This window comes from Bos grunniens, chromosome 26 (assembly GCF_055505025.1).
Source record: "Bos grunniens cultivar Pamir isolate PY7600 chromosome 26, Bosgru_T2T1.0, whole genome shotgun sequence".
NCBI lineage: Eukaryota > Metazoa > Chordata > Mammalia > Artiodactyla > Bovidae > Bos > Bos grunniens.
The window spans coordinates 22,534,967-22,553,962 of record NC_141190.1 but is presented as its reverse complement, the minus strand read 5'-3'; the positions used below and the strand labels follow the sequence as shown (position 1 = coordinate 22,553,962).

Here is an 18,996-nt window from a genome sequence, read left to right as displayed (position 1 = left end):
AGGAGTGGGTTGGGCTACGCTGGCCTTTAACTGGTTCTGGTTCGATGCACAGTAACTTCTGTCTAGGCAGGTCCTCCCTGGTCCATAGAGGATTATCTAAATCAGTCAGCTTGGTCTTAAAGTTCCAACTCCTTTTCCTACTGCTGCTTCCCCAGGGCTCATGTCCAAATTTCGATCAGTCCCCAAGAAAACTCTGGTCTAGGGTGCTTATTAAAGACACACCTTGTCTAGGTTCTGGGTAGTCAATCAGATTATCTGGTGTTCAGTGTCCTTAGGGAAGCTGAGAAAAGGTATTGTTGGTCATGGGAGACTTTTTCACAATGGCTGGGGTCCTAAGAGCAGGAGTACAAAAATCTCATTTAGAATCAATGCTGCTTGTGACTTCATCAAAGGACTAGAGTTTTTGCTTTTTTCCACTCAAACCATCTTTTGCTTTTAATCCACAGGTTTCTGCCTAAGCTCAACCTCCCTGAGGTTCCTGGGACTTTAAATACACAGGATGCCTTCCTGTGATGGGTAGACCTGATCCCTTTCTCCAGGTGACTGGATAATTTTTGAGCTCATTGAGCACCTGTAGGAGGCAGCTTATTTCTATCTTCTCTCCCCTCCCTTTTCCCCCATTCCTCCCCATGAAAAGGGAAAAGTTTCCCTCTGTGTACTTTCCACTTTTCCAAAGAAAAGGAGAGGAGATGATCAGAGAAATCAATTAGCCCTTAATGAAAATGAACTGAATAGTAGATAGCCAGTGCTAGGTTTTTAATTTTGGGGCACAGGTCCAGTGCCCTTCTCTCTGTGGTGCTGTTGTATACCTCTGCCAGCTGTCTCTGAGCCTGTGCATCTGTAAAGTGTGTGTCAGGGTGTCAGGCAGGTTCCCTGGTCTCTGGGAGCCCCCACCCGCAAGCACAGACCACCTGAGATGATCCATGGGGAACCGTCTGCCTTAACCTTCATTACTTTGTGTTGATGTCACTGCTTCTCCTGGGCCAGAGTCACCTCAAGAAGACAGCTCAACATAAGCGAGTGTATGTTTATGTGGATTCTGGTTTTAAAACTTTATTTTTGTCTGCCCTGGGTCTTCATGGCTACTCATAGGCTTCCTCTAGTTGCAGTGAGTGAGCGCTACTCTCTAGTTGCGGTGTGGTGGCTTCTCTCATTGCGGAGCGTGCACTCAGTAGTTAGAGGCACGTGGGCTTAGTCACTACATGGCATGTGGGATCTTCTCGGACCAGGGATCGAACCTGTGTCCCCTGCATCGGCAAGTGGATTCTTATCCGCTGTACCACCAGGGAAATCCTATGTGAATTCTTCAAGCCACTGGGTTTCATCCTTTTCTCTTCCTTAGAGCATCAAGGAGAAGCTCTGGACCTAGTTATTGAGTTTCTGGCAATCGCTGTGTTTCCTGAAGTTTTTATTTTTTTGTTCAGGTTATCTTTTGCCCAGTCTTTTTGTTGTGACTCTCCTTCTCTGTGAATTTTCCTTCTGTTGATGGTGGAGTGCAAGGAAATGCTGTTTTCTGGAAGAAGATGTGTGCTTCTCAAGCAAGTCACAGTGGATGCTTGTGGTCGTGTGGGAGAACACGGCTTGAGCACAGAAGAGGCAGGAGCTGTTGAAGTAGCAGAGGCCCAGGACTGTACTGGTAGCAGCTGACCTGAGGGTTCCAAGCAGCCTCATCAAAAGGGTCTAGACTCCTTGGCTGTTCCACAGAAGGAGCAAGGAAGGGGAGGGGAAATGGATTCTCTCGAAACCTTTGACTTGAGAATACCTCAAGTCAGCCGCAGCCAATAGTACCCCATATGTGGCACAGGTTCCATGTAGCAGTGAAAGTCTGAAGTGAGGTGGGTCAGCCAGCCAGTAAATCTGGAACCCATACCTCTGTCAAATGTGTTTGCAAATCTGTCTCTTGTCTTTGCATTCGTCTGAAAGGTTTTTGTCCCATCCCAAGTAGCCTAGTGGGAAAGAGGAAACTTCAAATCAAATGAGCTTTTTAGAATCCTAACTAATGTTTTTCCAAAGAGAAGAACCCATAGTTTTTATAGTTTGTGATTTCAAAAATGCATGAAAAAAACATGCCACCAGAAAGAAATCTGTTCCAAAGCAAGAGTTGGGCATGTGGTATGAGTGGGTTGAGCTTAACTTCAGGAATCGGATGGGATAGCAGGCAGCGGCTTGGGGAGGGGATTCCCAGGCCCAGTGTCTCCTCAAACTCCTGTGTGAAAAACTCTCCTTTGTCAAAGACCCAGTGAGAACAGTCCCTCCCTTCTAGGCTGTAGGACTAAGGAAGGCCTGGAGTCAGGACTCTGGGGCCAGGTGGAAGGGAGCCAGCAGAGGCAGAATGACCTGTGAGTGAGGGCTCCTTTCTTGGAAATAATGAAGGAAGCAGATAAGTTCAGGTCCCCATTGGAATCTTGAAATATCCTGTGTCCATTGCCCAGGCGTGGGGCCAGGAGGACATCATTCTTAGAAATAAGTGGGCTCTGCAGTCGCTGGTGTCATACCTCCACCTGGAAAGCCACGTATACCCTTGATTAGGAGGACTGCATGGGTGTTTGTGGACCTGGGGAGCTGAAAGTCCCCGAGTTTTGTAGTGGGGTTGACTGTGCCCCAGCCCTAACTGTGCCCAACCAGGAGGTAGAAAACATCCCTCCTAGCCTCTTGGGACCACCTCTCACTCCACTGGGACTTCAAGTCTCAGAAGAGGGATAATATGAATTAGGTGCTGTGGGATCACTGTTGGCTATTCATGATCTGTATCCTGGGTTTGAAATTAATTGGATCGCAGAAAAAACTTCTATTATTTTTTAAAACCACGTAAATACCCCCAAACCAAATTAACCCCCATACCTTTCATCCTTCTCCTTCTCCCTGTGTCTTTATTTGCTGGGTAGTGAAAAGTGCTTTCCCCAGCCTCCTTTGGGTTGCCATGCTGAACAAAGTGAGAAACCCAGGGAAGGAGGCAGCTGGTGCCAAAACGGCTGGCTGACCTGCTCCCCCCCAACAACCACCGCCACACACACACCCTGCAGCCCTGAGTCCCCTGGCCTGCCCCGACCGCCTCACCGTCTGGGCTGCAGCCCAGACAAGCAAAGGCGCCTTGACCAACAACAAGCCCCAGCTTTGTTGGGCCTGTGGGGGAAATGCTTTCTGGAGCTCAGGGATCTCCTCTGAGAACCACCTGTGCCTCCCGGCCTCCTGCCTGGCCTGGGCCTTCTGGCACAGGGGCCCCTGCATTCCAGCCAGGAGGCTGGTGGTAGAAAGTGAGGGGGAGCGAGGGAGAGACTAAGGGGGCTGTGGTCAGTTTGAGGGTGCACAAATTCCAATCCTTCCCTTTAAGGCCCCTGGTTGGATCAAGGTCTCCTGCTGCCCTGGCCAGGTTAAATTTTGTCCTGTCTGTCATCAGCCTTGATGGTAGCTTTCCGGGGTAGTCTGTAGGACAGGGACAGGGAACCGGAAGTCTCTCTTCTTACCCAGCCTCTGGTGTTTCTGGATGGAAACGATACAGATTCCTTTCATTAGGCCATTTCTGGACCAGGAGTCCCCAGTGCCTCTCTAATGCCTAGCTGATGACAGCGATAATGATGCAGACAAGGGTGACTGACATGCTTGCCAGCTGAAATGCCAAGCACTATGCCAAACACTTTATATCTCACTTAATCCTTCCAGATAGGTACTGTCACCATCATCAGGCAAGGAAACTGAGGCCTAAGAGAGGTTATTAACATGCTCAGAGTCACATCCGGTAATTAACTCAAACCCGGGTTTGAGTCCCAGCTTCTGACTCTGGAGCTCATGGCCTTTAACTACTCTGCTACCTTGTCTGCTTCCTGGCCCACAAGGATCTTGCTCTCATTTGGGATTAGAATTTGTTGATTGTCTTGAATTGTTTCCAATTTAAATAAAAAAGCGAACTGAAGACTTAACTCTCTGACTGGACCATAAGTTTTGGGTTTTTGGTTTTCTTGAACATCCTAACTCCTAGCACAGGGCTGGCTTGGATAGCCTTCAGGTAATTGTTGAAAGAATGAGGCCCCTATCTATTCCTGCCTCCAGCTTAGGAAGTGCCCATGCAAGGCCTTGTTGAATGAGAGTGCTGGTCAGTCTCAGGGCAGGAGCATCCATCCAGAGTGGGGTTGGTGGCTGTGCAGGTGGGACACCAGACTGATGCGGAGGAGAGGAAGATACAGAATCTAGGCCTGATGTGACTGGAGCTGAGCCAGTTGTTTTGCGGAAGAGGCCTGCTTGTCCCCTGTAGGTCATCGAGATGGGCTGCTCCCAGAAGGCGGAGGCTGTTGCAGGGGTGGTAGGGTGTGAAGAGGGTCTGCTTTCATGTTTCTGAACCGCAGGTGTTTGGACTAGCCACGCTTTGCTTTGGAGACTCCTCTGTAGAGAATCACTTGGAACTTCTTTCGGCAGGGCTGGAGGCGGGAGTGAGGCAGGAGCTAGCTCTAGTCCCTAAGAGCTAGTCCAGGCCAGTGAGGGAGCACGGTGGGGGTGGCATTTCACATGGTGGTAGTTTTTATGGCTAGGTCTCAACGTTGAATAAATAGGTAAAAAGTTTGACCTGACTGCTGCCTAGAAGCCACACGCTGAACTGCTCCAAGTGCCCCAGACTGATAGCCACTGAATGTAGTTTGCCTGGGTTCTTACAGGCTGTGAACTGAGGTCGTTGATGGCAAATCCCCATGGACCACGATCCTACTTCTGTGGGTATGACTGGAGGGAGCTGGGAGGCAGGGCCACAGAGAGCAGTAGCCTATGCTATGGGGAGCTCGTCAGTCCAAGCTCTGCTGGGTCACAGTGTTTGTTACTAGTGGAGGGTTCCTAGTGCAGCGGGCCTGCAGAGTATCTGGTTCTGGGATTTCCAGGCAAGGTTCTGAGGTCTGCATCAAAGGCAGGAAGGTTGGAAGCCACCTGGTTGAGGCTCAGCCCCTACCCCTCACCTCTGTTCAACCAGAATAGCTTCTCTGGTTCCTGTTTAATACATCTATTAGAGATGCTAACTCACAAACGTTTTGTGTTGCTTTTGTAAAAAGTTAAACACAACACTGTAGGATAACTGTTACCCATTTTACAGACAAGAAATGTGAGGCCTCCGGAAGGTACAGGCTTGCCGGGTCGAACAGCTGATCTGGTCCTGAATGCGGGCCTGCTCAGCCCGGCTCTGGCCTTTCCCCGGTCCCACAGCGCTGCCTGCCCTGGCCTGTGTGCTCTTTCCTGTGTGTATCGCAGCTCATCTGTCACCCAGACCTTCTGTTTCTAGTTTTCATTTTTTTTGTTCTTTCAAGGAGGACTGCTTGTCTCTCTCCTAGGTCTGGGGTCAGGGCTGTTTTAGGGCAGGTTGTGAGAGGCTGGCAGGCCTGCGTCGTTACTTCCACTGCTAGAGCCCACACTCTGGCCTTTGGGTACCTTGGCACTGAGCTTCTGCTTTCACCCTGTGCCTCCTTAGCCTCAGAGCTACCCGCAAGTAGAGGACTCTCTCCTCTGCTTAGCTGGGCTTGGGTAAGGGCTGCTGTGGCGGCAGTAGTGGGCCTGAGTGTTAGAGGGAGTCCTAGGCCTCCCATCTCCTGGAAGAGTCTCTCCCTAAAGCCGAGGTGTCCGTGAAGACCCAAGATCTAATGTGAGCTCCAGCCCCGGGCCCTCTGAGAAAGCCGGACAGACACAGCACTGCAGCCCTCTGGCCCCTCTTGTCCTGCCGCAGGTCAATCCACCACCTTTTTTCCTTCTTCTTTGCTTCATAAATGCAGAGCTGTGGTGCCAGTCTTGCATGCCTCTGCCTCCCAGAAAGCTACTTGGGGCCACTGGCCCTGACTGGAAGACACAGATAGGGTGGTTGATGATGTGGGTCCCTTGTCCAGGCCCCAGTCCCAGCTGCCCCCACAGCCCTGGTCTGGCTCACTGCGGGGCTCAATTCAGAGGCCTCTTTTGTTTAACTTGCACAGAGCAGCCCCAGCTCACCGTTCCCACATGCCGAAAGTTTCCCCACCATTCAAGGGGAAGGCTGAAAAGCCCTCAGCTAATTGCGTTGGGCTGAAAATTACCACTTCCCTGCGTTCCCCTGCTGCTGAGGACATTTGTGTCACTGCTGTATTTAGGGGGAACAAAGGCCCCCTGTGGGGAGAGCCCAGGTACGAATGTGGGGTGGGGGGAGTAATTGCAGTCTCTCCAGGTGAAAGCCCCTGTTAAACTTCAGTAAGTCAATTAGGCTGGGGGGGAGGAGGGCAGAGACCCCCACAATAAACTGTTCCCACCAAGCAATTAAAGAAAATCATTTTAGCTTTGAGGAGAGAAACTGCTTATTAGAAATTTTGTGGGTCCCCCTCCTCTCCTACCCCAGCCCCGCTTAGGGATGAAACAACAAAACGCCTTCCTCAATAGAAGTGTTTCTCCTCCTCCCACTCATTGTGTGGCCTGAAAGCACTTACCGTGGGAGGGCAGAGGGAGGGACAGGCCCAAGAGGGAAGAGAATGGAAGGGGCTTAACACCTGTGCCGCCTGAAAATCACAAGTACCCAGGAAGACTGAGGAGAGAGGCTCCTGTGGGGCGCAGTGGGCACACAGGGGTATTTGTATGTATGGGGTGTGCCTGTGCCCGTGGACCATTCTTGTCAGGAGTAGAAACACCAAACAGTGGGTGCAGCTGTGTGAGTATGTGTGCAGCATCTTGGGTGCCTCCTTACCAAAAGGAGCAAACACAGGCTGTGTGTGTGTCTGTCTGTCTGTCTACGTGTGTGTCTACCTCTGTTGGCAAGGCCAAGGCAACCCAGCTGGGCAGGCACCTCTTCCCAAGGCTGTGACTGGGCCCATGTTCTCTTTCCTCCCAGGAGCCAAATACCAGCACCTGGGAGTCGAGCCACAGAATAGCTTTCCGCCTCGGATAGTCGGATAGTCGGCAACTGAGGGCTGAATGGCCAGCAGCCACCCACTGGCCCTGGGCTAGTCAGAGCAGGGGGTGAGGGATAGACCCGCTAATCTCCTCAGTGTTCTTCCTCGAGTTGCTTGGGTGGGGGTGAGGTGTGGTGACTCAGCAGAAAAGGAATCGGTGACCTGGGCTGGCACATGCTTTCTGGGTATCTGGCTTGGCTGGTATGGCTTATAGTGGAGTCTCCAGGTGGCAAAACCGCTCCCCTCAAATTTCTTCTTCCAAAGGAGAAGCCCAAGTTGGAAAGATAAGGTGATCTGATCTGGGGTGGGGGGCGGGCAGCAGACTTATACATCAAAAGTGTGTAATTTGGTAATTTACAGGTGTGTGTGCACACATATATGCAGAGATTACGTGTGGCTTAAGTGGGTAGGTACTGTACCCCACATCTTGGTACTTTAAGGGCATTTCTGGTGGCGCTGATGGTGGGCATGGCGTTGAGTCAGGTACTGCCCTGGCCCCAGTGCTTCGCTGTGGCTCCTGATGTGTTTGGCCTTTATTCCAGTGTTCCAAAGAGGTGAAATGAAACATTGAGGGGTTGACTTTTCTCAGAAAACAAATATGCCAAGTTATTTGCCTAGCATGGGGCCTTAGGAAGTAGAATTTGGTGCCTAGAGGCTGTTGACAAAGTCCTAAGCAGGAGCATGGAGGTGAGGTCTATGGAGAGCCAGGGCTGGGTGGAATTTGGGGGTCTTGGGTAGGTGTGAAGTAGCTGGGAGAGGAGCCGGAATGAGAGGCTGCTCACTGTGTCTGACTCCACCCAGTAACTACCTGTAAGGAGATGGGTCTTTGGAGGAACCCGAAGCTCAAATGCTTGTCATGTTTTGCTTCAAATTTCTTATAGGTATACATAGAGAGAGTGAAGAAGGAAATGGCAACCCACTCCAGTATGTCTGCTTGGAGATATCCCATGGACAGAGGAGCCTGGTGGGCCACAGTCCATGGGGTTACAAAAAGTGGGACATGACTGAATGACTAATATTACTATATATAGAGAGTTAAATAGATAGATATAGATACACATAAACGTGCACATATGTGTCTATTTATGCAATATTTAGTGATGTTTATAACATTTTTATACAACGTATGATATCATTTATTATTTTATGCTCCAGAATGTGGTTGACCATGAATGAGCTTTGGTTTCCTGATATGTAATTTCTGACTAATGACTTCAAATGCCTTTCTAAACCTAGGGCTAGCTTCATTAAAAAGAGAGAGAGAGAGAGAGAGAGAGAGAGAGAGGGGAATTCCCTGGTGGCCCTGTGGTTAAGGCTGAGCTTCCACTGCAGGGGACATGGGTTCAATTCCTGGTTAGCGAACTAAGATCCCACATGCTGTGTGGCATGGCCAAAAGAAAAAAAGAGTTTTAGGAGGACTACTTTATGTATACGTGGGTTTAATTTTACATGTGTGAGTTTTCTGCTTGGTTCCTTCTTCATTTTTTGGAATTTGTCACTCAGAGGGATTTAACAGTGGAATATACGAGATTGCTCTTAGGGTCAGATTTATCTTTCCTTTGGTTTTAGGACTACTGGTCCTGGGTCAAGATGGGAAAGGGATTAAAAAAAGTTGTAACAAAGGAATTGCTGGTGGTTTCAAAGTTTTAATTATGGGTGTGTATATTTTTTAACTTTCAAAATTTCAAACATATACAAAGAAAATAGTAAAATTGACTCCTATATTTTCATCACTATTTCAGTCATTTTGTGTGTCTTTATTCAAGTCAGATAAGTGCTGGGAAAGTATTGTTAGATTGCTTATTTCTCAGACGCCTGGCCCCATAGTTGTTGAAAATGGAAGGGTCTGAGAGTGGCCCAGACTCTGTCCTGGCAGAGTGAGCCTTGTGGTTTCCAACAGAATTTTTACTCTCATCAGTTTGTAAAAAGAAATCCCAGAGGCCCAGTCTCTGAAGATAGGGCTTTCTTCCTTAGAAACTATAACCCCCTGCCTCAAGCAGTATCCTTGTTATCTGCTGTCATGCAGACAGTCTCCCCACCCACCTCTGCATGGAGTGTAATTTTTTTTCCCTGGCACTCTCTTTGGGCCTAAATGTAGGAAAACACGTCATACCCTTTCTGAAGTTCGAGGCCAGACTATGCTGCTCTGGTCATCTGCTCTCATAGGAGGCCTACCAGCTATTGATTTCATGGACGAGGCGTCTCTTCTTGGCTAGCCCTCAAGGTGTCCAGCGGGTGCCTGGCAAAGCCCTTTGCTTATTTGTCAGTGAGGACATTGAGGTGGATGAGAAGCCCAGTGGCTACTGAATTGAAGTTCTATAGCAGTCAGGATAAATTGTTTGTAAGTGACAGAAACCAAATTCCTGTTAACTCGAATAAAACTGGAAATGTTTGGCTCATAAATCCAAGGGCAAAGCTGAGCAATCAAGTAAAGGAAGAGCAGGAGTCCAGCATCAGGAGTCCTGGACCCAGAGCCCACAGTCTGCCAGCACTTAATGCCTCTAGTGCTCATCTCTGTTTCTGGATCTCAGCTCCTTTCTTTTTCCCAGTTGACCAGCTTATTCCAGAGGCTGCCAAGAGCTCCTGAGTTTGGCAGCTCATGGATTAAGTCATGGAGAAGGACTGGCATCCAGAAATCTCACTGGCCCTGCTTGGGTCAGCTGCCTACCCCTTGACTGGTTAACTGGCCAAGGAGGGAGATTATGTAAGAATATAGGAAGTCTCGGAATCAGCTGTGTGGAAGGAGCGTATAGGGCAGACAGAGCAGTTAGTGTCTGCTGTTTTCATAAAGGGCAAATTACTCCTTGACAGCCCGTCCCAAACGTCTAGGTGATGGCGCTAGTACGTATGTGGATGGTAGCAGCTTAGCACCTTGGCCGGCAGCTCTCACGGTCAGTCAGTCTGGAGGGAACTGTGGCATTATTGGCTTTCACCTCCTCTTTCTCACTTCATTACTGCTCTGCTGATTAGACATTCCTCCCTCTGTAAGCTGTTGATGGTGTCCTTAGAAAAATCTGCCACTTTTCTCACGTGTTCATGGGGGAAAAACCGGACTGCAGACACATGAGGTTGGACAAATGTGCAGTGGCCCAGGACCCTTCCAGTGGGGCAGAGAGAGACGGGAGCCGAGTCCTGGGATGGCACAGACCTGACTGGGCCGCCTCCGGAGGAGAACGACTAGCAGGCGGCCAGAATTAGACTCCAGGACTTCAGCGGAACAGGATGGAACACACAGACTCCCGTCTCTCTCTTCTCAGTGCCATTGTCTAGAGGGCAGGAAATCTTGGAGAGGAGCAGAGTTCAAGGTCAAGATTGCTGGTGCTGCCCACTAATCTGGAAATAAGGAAGTCCCTTGGGATTTCACCTTCCTGAGAAGCCCTGTAATGAAAGACTTGCAGAGAAGGACCTCAGTATTCTTACTTTTCTCCTATCTCTAGCTGTGTAATTTTTCCTCCTCCCCCTGTACAGTAAGCCTCAGTCTGTGCCAACCTGAGGACTCTGGGGCCCTTAGTGTCTCTCATCACAGGGAAGGAGTTGACATGAGAGTTATTGCTTAAATCTGCACACCAGGGTTTACTGGTGGACCTCCTCTACAATAGAGACTTTCTTGAGGAATCAGTTTTTCCTCCTGTGTACATAGACATAGTCCTCTCCTTTCTTCTTTTCATGGATCCCATTTCTATAGCCCTGTTGTGTATAGTTCATGATGCATAGCAGGCCCTACTGGTCTGTCCACCTCCATGATAGAAGGAAAATTCCCTTCCCACTCCTTGACCACTCCTCCATCACCAGTAGCCTTCGGGGGTAATGGTGGAAAATGCCACAGCAATCAGGCTAGGTGGAGGAGTACAGAGCTTCATCTCCACTTCTCCTCTCCCTTTTTGATGGAAGAAAAGTGGTCCAATGATGCAGATGGTAGTAGTGAATCCATAAATCAACTCTCACACACTCTGTCTCCCTTCTTCTCAGCTTACTTGATGTCACTGTGGGCCTCTCTTTGGAAAGTCATTAGGGCCTCTTTCGTTTTAAGCTCTGTCAGAGTTATGAGGCCAGGGGATGAGGAATGCCATGCAGTCAGGCGATAGGTAGTGTGGGTGGGCTCTCTTGCCCTTTGATTCCTCAGAGAGAGCCTCTTTCTAGAAGGTCTTGATTATACTTTGATGCTTGCCACATGAAAATACCCCACATTGGTGCTTATGTGATGTTGAGAATAAAAATAAGAACCAGGCCAATCAGTCTCTAGGGAATGCCATTGCTGGGCTTAAATGTGACCGTGGGTCAAGGACAACACCACAGAGTCCTCTTTGACCTGTCCTCATCTCTCTTCTCTCTTTGTGTTGTAAACACTTAATGTTCCTGCCTACATCTGAAGTAAGTCTGAGTTTCAGGGTCCCTCTGTGGTTTGTTAACATGGGCATGTTTAGGAAGAATCAGATTTTAAAATGAAACTGTTGAGTTGGTATCTGGTTTATCTGTGTAGCTCTCCAGTTGAGCTCTGTTTTCCTCTCTGGTTCTAGGGGTTCTTGTCTTCCTTCCATCTCATCCCCCTACTCAAATGCCAGCTACTTATGTTTATCAGTTAGTTCAGTCGCTCAGTTGTGTCCGACTCTTTGCGACCCCATGAATTGCAGCATGCCAGGCCTCCCTGTCCATCACCAACTCCCGGAGTTCACCCAAACTCATGTCCGTCGAGTCGGTGATGCCATCCAGCCATTTCATCCTCTGTGGTCCCCTTCTCCTCCTGCCCCCAATCCCACCCAGCATCAGAGTCTTTTCCAATGAGTCAAGTCTTCGCATGAGGTGGCCAAAGTACTGGAGTTTCAGCTTTAGCATCAGTCCTTCCAAAGAACACCCAGGACTGATCTCCTTTAGAATGGACTGGTTGGATCTCCTTGCAGTCCAAGGGACTCTCAAGAGTCTTCTCCAACACCGCAATTCAAAGGCATCAATTCTTCGGTGCTCAGCTTTCTTCACAGTCCAACTCTCACATCCATACATGACCACAGGAAAAACCATAGCCTTGACTAGACGAACCTTTGTTGGCAAAGTAATGTCTCTGCTTTTGAATATGCTATCTAGGTTGGTCATAACTTTCCTTCCAAGGAGTAAGCGTCTTTTAGTTTCATGGCTGCAGTCACCATCTGCAGTGATTTTGAAGCCCCCAAAAATAAAGTCAGCCATTGTTTCCAGTGTTTCCCTATCTATTTCCCATGAAGTGATGAGGCCAGATTCCATGATCTTAGTTTTCTGAATGTTGAGCTTTAAGCCAACTTTTTCACTCTCCTCTTTCACTTTCATCAAGAGGCTTTTTAGTTCCTCTTCACTTTCTGCCATAAGGGTGGTGTCATCTGCATATCTGAGGTTATTGATATTTCTCCCGGCAATCTTGATTCCATCTTGTGCTTCATCCAGCCCAGTGTTTCTCATGATGTACTCTGCGTAGAAGTTAAATAAGCAGGGTGACAATATACAGCCTTGACATACTCCTTTTCCTGTTTGGAACCAGTCTGTTGTTCCATGTCCAGTTCTAACTGTTGCTTTCTGACCTGCATACAGGTTTCTCAAGAGGCAGGTCAGGTGGTCTGGTATTCCCATCTCTTTCAGAATTTTCCACAGTTTATAGTGATCCACACCATCAAAGGCTTTGGCATAGTCAATAAAGCAGAAATAGATGTTTTTCTGGACCTCTCTTGCTTTTTCGATGATCCAGTGGATGTTGGCAGTTTGATCTCCGGTTCCTCTGCCTTTTCGAAAAACAGCTTGAACATCTGGAAGTTCACAGTTCACATATTGCTGAAGCCTGGCTTGGAGAATTTGGAGCATTACTTTACTAGCTTGTGAGATGAGTGCAATTGTGCGGTAGTTTGAGCATTCTTTGGCATTGCCTTTCTTTAGAATTGGAATGAAAACTGACCTTTTCCAGTCCTGTGGCCACTGCTGGGTTTTCCAAATTTGCTGGCACATTGAGTGCAGCACTTTCACAGCATCATCTTTCAGGATTTGAAATAGCTCCACTGGAATTCCATCACCTCCACTAGCTTTGTTCATAATGATGCTTTCTAAGGCCCACTTGACTTCACATTCCGGGATGTCTGGCTCTAGATGAGTGATCACACCATCATGATTATCTCATTAGGAAACTTGAAAAAGCAGCAGAGCTTGTTTGGCCTTAGTCTCCCCAGGAATCACCAGACCACGTGGGCCACCTAAGCCCAGAAGATGTTAGCAGCCTGGTGACCCTGTCCTGGAGAAGGCAATGGCAACCCACTCCAGTACTCTTGCCTGGAAAATCGCATGGATGGAGGAGCCTGGTAGGCTGCAGTCCATGGGGTCGCTAAGAGTCAGACACGACTTCACTTTCACTTTTCACTTTCATGCATTGGAGAAGGAAATGGCAACCCACTCCAGTGTTCTTGCCTGGAGAATCCCAAGGACGGCGGAGCCTGGTGGGCTGCCGTCCATAGGATCGCACAGCGTCGGACACAACTGAAGTGACGCAGCAGCAGCAGACCCAGTCCTTGGGCCTGACCACTACCATGATGACAAATGGACTGCCTAGAGGAAAGAGGAAAAAGTGGATCTGTTTTAAAGCTGGAAATAATTCTGTGCTTAGCTAGCCTTAGCACTGTTAGTCATTTGAGTACCTAGTAAGTACGGGGCACTGTGGTGGAGTAAGCCATGGCTTTGACCACTGATAGGCTCCCAGCAGAGTTCAGTAGCTCTCCTGCTTGAAGAAACTGGTTCTTAACCTCTCTACAGAGAAAGTGCTTGTAAAACAGAAGTTTAGGGGGTATATACTATTATATGAGAGCAGAGAGGAAACTGTGGAATTCTCATAGGCAACTGTTTCAGGCCTTAATCACTCAGAAGCCCTCCAGGTGAATGGTCCCTGTCAAAGGGCGTCAGCTAGGTTTAGGAAGGAGCCATGGGACTGTGTGGTTTGTGTGGGGTTCAGAATCACATTGAACTCAGGCACCAGCAAGATGCAGTCCTTTCAGGCAACTTCAAAATGAATATTCTTTGTTATCATCCTCCTTTTAATCTCTCATTTCCTATGTTATTTTTTAGATAAGTAATATATAAATATGTTCCATTTGTAAAAAGCTTAAAAATATGTAAATTATAAAATTATATAAAAATATATGAGAATATTAAAAAGGTTCTTTTTCTGTGGCCCTTCCCCTCATTCTTCTCCTTTTTGTAGGAAGTCTGTAGATGTCACTCCAGATCTTTACACAAATACATGGTTTTGCTCAGTTTTAGGCTCACAATATGCATGTATTCTGTAACTTGAATTCTTCCTCTGGGACCCATGTGGCTCAGAGGTCCTTTGATGTCAGAATGCATTCTTTTTACTGCTGCATTGTAATTCAGAAAAATATGGTTGCACCGTTGTTTACTTAGCCATCCTGCTATTGATGAACACTTAGGTTATTTCCAGTGGTTTGCTATTACAAATAGTGCCTCAGGAAGCATCTGTTTACTTGCCTATTTGTGCATATAGTAAGATATTTTTCTAAGGAAGATACTTAGGAATAAAGTTGCTGGATTGAGGGGTAAGTACATTTAAAAGTTTTTGGATGCTGCCTAATTGCCCTCCACTTGGACTGTATCAGATTCAGTTCAGTTCAGTCGCTCAGTCGTGTCCGACTCTTTACATACCCACAAACAGTATATACATATGTATTTCCTCTTATACTTATCAGTACTGGATAATATCAGATTAAAATTTTTTTTTTGTTTCTCTGGAGGGTAAAAAATGATATCCAGTTCTGGTAGTGAGTATAGAATAGTGATTAAAAACTGGACTCTGGAGCCCAGCTGGCTGAGATCAAATCACAAGTCTTCCCACCTGCTAGCTATGTGACTTGGTGAGTTACTTAACCTCCCTATTCCTTAATTTCCTCATCTGTGAAAGGGGGATGATAATGGTAGTACATACCTCATAGTGACTTAATTTTTTTGTTCTTATGGAAAATTTCAAAATATGCAAAAGTAGAATAATTAATCAATTCTTGGCCAATTTTGTTTCATCAATATTGCTCACACACTTTGCCCTCCAATATTATTCTGTAGCAAATATCAGGCATATAAGTAAATATTTCAGTGGATAGTCTAAAAGATAGTGATGGTTTTAAAATGTGATTATAATACCATTATCATATCTAGAAAAATATCACCAAAAATGTAGAATGTGGGTTTGTTGGGCTTTTTTGCCACCCTGTCTGGCATGCTGGATCTTTGTTCCTCTAGCCGGGGAAGGAACTCATGCCCCCTGCAGTGGAAGCCTGGAGTCTTAACCACTGGACCCCCAGGGAAGTCCCTGTAGGAATGTTTTGAGGGTTAAATGAATTAATTATATAGTACCTGGTGTGTGGTAAATGCTCTAGGTATTTGCAGCTATTTTTCATTGTTTTCTGATTTGCAAATCTTTGATTACTAGGAGGGTTAACATTACTGCATGTTTTTTTTTTGCCAGGTATATTTTTTTTGCTATGTATTACTTACTGAAAATTTGTGCTCATTCATCTGTTTTTTCCCTCTATGGTTTATAGAATATCTTTGTATTTTTGGGGTATTAATCTTTTGACTACTACATATATTTGGTAATTCCTTTCAGCCTGTTGTTTACAGTGTCTGCTGTTGGGTAGTTTTTTGTAATTTGGAGATTAGTTCTGTCATCTCTGCCCTATGGCTTCAGAGTTTTGTCTTATGAATGCCTTCACTACTTCGAGATTATAAAACTATTTTACCTATATTTTCTTCTAACACGTTTATGGGTTTTTGTGTAGTTTTTAAAAATGTTTATGTCCTCAATCCATCTGGAATTGATGTCTGCTGTGAGTTAGGGCTCTAATTTTATTTTTGCCAAATGCATGTCCTATGGTTTCTCTACCATTTATTGATTAGTTCATCCTTCATCCACTGCCTTTAAATGCCACATTTAGGATCTGCTGATTCCCTACAAATATATGGGTATGATTCTGGATTCTTTATTCTGATTCATTGATCTAGTTGTCTATTCTAGCACTGATATTTAGTCAAGTGATTTGTTTCTCATTGTTCTTGTAAAAATATTTCTTAGCTCTTCTTGTTTTCTCTTCCCTATGAATTTTAGAATCAACTGATTAAATAAAAAATCTTGTTTGGATGGGACTGTATTGAATTTATGGGCTAATGATGGGAGAACTGACAGTTGGAGACTTCTCATCCAGGAACATGATGTACCTCTCCACTTACTCAGCAATTCTGTGTCCATTAGTAAAGGATATAGTAGAGTTTTTTTCATATGGGGCTGTCTTAGTTTTTTGTTTCTTTTTGTTTCGCTTTTTTTGGTTAGATTTATTCTTGGCTATTTTACAATTTCTTAATTCTTTTTTGCAAATGGATTTCTAATTTCATTTTGTTTGGTGATTGCTGGTGCATAATAGTTTACATCTGTGGGGATTTGCTGTGTGCCATACATTGCTCTAAGCATCTTATCCCATATAATTTTCTCAGTAAGTCCTAATATTTCTGTTTTATTGTTAAAGCAACTGGGCTTTGTAGCACAGTTAGTTGCTCATTCAAGATCCCATGGTTACCAGGTGGGAGAGCCAGCAGTCCTGAGCCCCCACTCCTTTCTCTCTCTCTGTCTCTCTGTCTAATATGTATTTATTTGGCTGTACTGCACCTCAGCTGCGGCTCATGAGATCTTCAGTCTTCATTGTGTGCGAGATCTTTAGTTGCAGCGTGTGAACTCTTAGTTGTGGCATGTGGGATCTAGTTCCCTGACCAGGGACGGAACCCCGCCCCCCGCAGCTGAGTTGTAGAGTCTCAGCCACTGGACCCCCAGGGAGTCCCTACTCTCCCTTCCACTGTCATACACAGTGTGCCATCCACCTCATCCTGCTCTGAAATTGGTTGCAGTACTTTTAGTTGAATCTTTTGGATTTTCTAGGTAGACAGTTTTAGTGTCCACAAATAACGACCATATGTATTTCTTTTTTTTTCATGCCTCTTGTTAGGTACATAGTTTTGTGGATCTATATTCATCATTTCTCAGGAAGTCTGACCCAGTTAGTTTTTCCTTTAGCACTGGAATATAGTGCCATTTCTTCTTGGGGGTGGATGGGAGGCTGTACAGATAGAAAAGAGAGTGTAGAAACGTCTCCAACGTGTCTTGTTAATAAATTCAGTAGATTGAATGTATGTTATTCCATTGTACTGTGAGTCTTTGTTTTTGATGTAGTTAATTTTTTCTGTTAATTCTGCCCTTCCATTGCTCAAGTTTGTAAGTTTCTGTTTCTTGAGTGGAATTGGTGCATTTGGGAAGAGCAGCCTCTATACCTCAAGCCTCCTCTTGTTTAGCCTGGGCCAGGGTCTTATATCCTTGGCCAGGCTGCCCTTTTACCACCGGTTAAAATGGAAAACGAGCATTATGTGTTTCCATAGAGGAATTTCCTCCGTGGGAAAGCAGAAAGCCTGTTCTGTTGCTGTTGTTAGAGTCTTTATTAGGAGGGTGAGCCTGGGGAGCCCCAGCCCCTGGACACTTTGCAGAGCCTGACCTAGGTGGCTTACTTGCACCATCCTATCCGGATGCACATGGGCTGAGAGGGGTCTGAGGGGTGTGTGTGTGAGAGAGAGGAGAGACACACAAGACAGGCAGGCAGATAGACACTGGCTGGGACAGGTGTTCCAGGCCTCTGCCCACAGTGGGAGTCAGGGCCAGTCTTGCTCTCTACTGGCCAGTGCTGAGTTGGGAGAAAGAGGCTAGTGGAGCCCCTCCCTGCTGACCTGCGGCTTTCTGTCCTAACCTTGGGCTACTGATCAGTTCCACAGCTTCAGCCCAAGGTGTGCCAGGGCTGCCACTGCTGACACCTGTTTAAGCAGGCAGCTCATTATCGGGTCCACTTGTCTTTGGCCATGAGTCAGTGGGCAGGAATGTTTGGTTATGTTGTGTTTTCTCTTATAAAATGTAAATAATATACTTTTCCCTTTAAAAAGTAGCACATACTCATTAAAGAAGATTTATAAAATAAAATTTAAAAGAAGAAAGAATTGCTAATTACTCTGTTGCCCACGTGCAGTCACTTGAAGCATTTTAGTGAGTTTCATTCTACTCCTTCCTTTTCTAGTCACAGGCTGTTTTTCTAAAAGTTGAAGTATAACGTTATATTAGTTTCACATATACTACATAATGGTTTGATACTAGAATGCAATGCAAAATGATCTCTATCATAAGTCTAGTTACCATGCATCACCTTACATAGTTACGATTATTTTTTTCTTGATGAGAATTTTTAAGATTTACTCTCTTAGCAACTTTCAGATATGCCACACAGTATTATTAACTGTAGCCATCATGCTGTTTATTACATCCTCATACTTTATCTATTTTATAACTGGAAGTTTGTACCTTTTGACTCCCTTGTTCCATTTCTCCTGTCCCCTACCTCCTCCCCTTTGGCAACTACCAGTCTGTTCTTTGTATCTGTGAACTTGGTTTTTCATTTGTTTTGTTTTGATTCATTTTGTTCTTTCTTATATTGCACATATAAGTGAAATCATATAGTATTAGTCTTTCTCTGTCTTACCTGTGTCACTTAGCCTAATGCCTTAAGGCCTGTCTGTATCACAAATGGCAAGTGGGTGTGAGTCGCTCAGTCATGTCTGACTCTTTGGAACCCTATGGACTCTAGCCTCTCAGGCTCCTCTGCCCATGGTATTCTCCAGGCAAGAATACTAGAGTAAGTTGCCATGCCCTCTTCCCAGTCCCAGGGGATCTTCCCAATCCAGGGATCAAACCTGGGTCTCTTGCATTGCAGGCAGATTCTTTACCATCTGAACCACCAGGGAAGCCTCAAATGGTAAGATTCCATACTTTTTTCTGACTGAGTGGTATTCCATTGTATATATGCACACCACATCTTTTTATCCATTCATCCACCAGTGCACACTTAGGTTGTTTCCATATCTTGGCTATTTTAAATAAGGCTCCAGTGAGCATGGGGGTGCATGTATCTTTTCAAATTATTATTATTTTTAAAAAACAAATACTCAGAAGTGGAATTACTTGATCATATGGTAGTTCTTCCTTCAAGCTAGGCTTCAGCAGTACTTGAATTGAGAAATTCCA

At 46.0% G+C, this 18,996-nt stretch overlaps 1 protein-coding gene across 8 annotated transcripts in view; it reads left to right on the top strand.

The window, feature by feature from the left end:
- FBXW4 (F-box and WD repeat domain containing 4) overlaps nt 1-18,996 on the top strand; it is an 83,584-nt gene that overhangs the window by 45,379 nt on the left and 19,209 nt on the right. The window lies entirely within an intron of this gene.